The 1,859-nt window shown below is 32.0% G+C and overlaps 1 long non-coding RNA gene across 1 annotated transcript; it reads right to left on the bottom strand.

The window, feature by feature from the left end:
• Positions 1-386: 386 nt before the first annotated feature.
• On the bottom strand, positions 387-967 carry LOC143592751 (uncharacterized). Its single transcript, XR_013145977.1, has 2 exons — positions 696-967; positions 387-639 (listed from the first exon to the last, which is right to left on the bottom strand). It is a non-coding gene; the product is annotated as an uncharacterized LOC143592751 (long non-coding RNA).
• Between the last annotated feature and the right edge of the window lie 892 nt (positions 968-1,859).

Here is a 1,859-nt window from a genome sequence, read left to right as displayed (position 1 = left end):
CACATTTTGCTTTTAATGTTCATAGTATCACGTATACATTATTATTATTCATTGTTTTTTTTTAATTTAGTTCAAATGTCTTGTATTACCTCGTTGTCTCATAAGGTCTTTAAAGTTTAAATATGAGCCAAACATGAGTAATATTTTATTAAAACCTAGCTCAGAAGTACTCGAAGTGTAGAAAATATTGTCATAACAATATGTATAATTTGGAGCACATTAACCAACACAATGATTAACAAGTTCTAAGAGGACAAGGGGAAACACAAAGGTCAAAGGCAAGGGGAAAGCTACTTGATAGTTTATGGTATTTTGCAGACTTGTGAATTATTGCATCCTAGTGGTTAATGTATTTTGGAATGTTTAAGTATGTACCGGCTAATGTATTTTGCAGACTTGTGGTATTTTGAAATGTTTGTATGGAATGTTTTTAATATGTACTGTTAATGTATTTTGCAGACTTGTGGTTAATGTATGGAAATTATTGTATGATTATTAGTTGTAGTTTTTTTGGTCAATTTTATGAACTTAATATGTTATGAGCATTATGGTCATTTTGACAGTTAGTTTGGTTAAATTTGTGGACATAATCTGCAATGTGCATTATGGTCATTTTGACAGTTTGGTCAATTTTATGAACTGAATCTGCAATGGGCATTATAGTCATTTTAGTTTCGTTGGTCAAATCTGTGGACTTAATCTACAATGGGCATTATGGTAATTTTGACAGTTAGTTTGGTTGGTCAAATCTGTGGACTTAATCTGCAATGGGCATTATGGTCATTTTGACAGTTAGTTTGGTCAAATATGTGGACTTAATCTGGTATGGCCTTTATGGTCATTTTGACCAGTTAGTTTGGTCGAATATGTGGACATAATCTGGTTTGGTCAAGTTTGGTCAAATTTGTGGTTCCTATCTACACATCTATATCACATTAACAAGTTATGGACACTATCTATATGTAGTAGGTTCTAATGTTCATTTGGTCAATTACTTGGTCATTTGTGAAGTTAATTTGATAGGGGCATTATGGTCATTTTGACCAATAAATCTGTTCATTTGGTCAATTTGACCAATAAATCTGTTCATTTAGTCAATAGTCAATGTTTTCATTTGGTCGATATGGATGTGTAGATAGACCATGTGATCATTGATAAGTATGTCATTTTGGTCAAAAAAAGAAAGTCCATATGTGCATATACACCATGTGTAGATAGACCATGTTCTTGTATGCATATATCCATTAACATTAATAGATTATATAACAACATATTCTTGATAGCCAAGGGGCCCAAGGAAACACATTGCATTCCAACACCATGTTCTTTAACCAACACAAAGTTTTCAGACAAATAAAATCCACCAAAGTGCTATCACAACAATTGCTAAACCTAAAACACTATTACTCTTCCAATTGGACTTTTTCATTGAGAGTTGAAGCTTCAAAGTCTTGTTCTCTTCTTCCAACATCATGTACTTTAACTTTAAATTTTCTATTTGCATCTCTTTTATTTCTTAATCTTTTCTTGAACTTCATTTCTTTAGGAAGTCATCATAATCTTCTTTCCACATGGAATTTGCAGTCTTGATTCTAGCCCCAAAGAAAGAATTTGTAGTGTTGATTCTAACCACAAAGAAAGAATTTTCAAAATTAAACTTGAAAGCTAAATAATGTACTTACAGTCCATAAAGGGTAACTGTAGAATTCATCACCGTTTCGATAACTTCTGTGACCAGCAACCCTACGAATTGAAATTAAATCGTGTTTGCAGTAGACATTTCCATGTAAATCAAGTTTCAAAATTTTAGGGTTTTTCTTATGAGCAGATGTACAAGATTATGATGAGCTCATTGCGAT

The sequence above is a fragment of the Bidens hawaiensis genome, unplaced genomic scaffold (genome assembly GCF_021521415.1).
Source record: "Bidens hawaiensis isolate Kalapana, Puna unplaced genomic scaffold, B.hawaiensis_p1.1 tig00041180_1, whole genome shotgun sequence".
Taxonomy (NCBI): domain Eukaryota; kingdom Viridiplantae; phylum Streptophyta; class Magnoliopsida; order Asterales; family Asteraceae; genus Bidens; species Bidens hawaiensis.
Note: the sequence above shows the minus strand (reverse complement) of the source record. Positions and strands in the feature narration are given on the sequence as shown.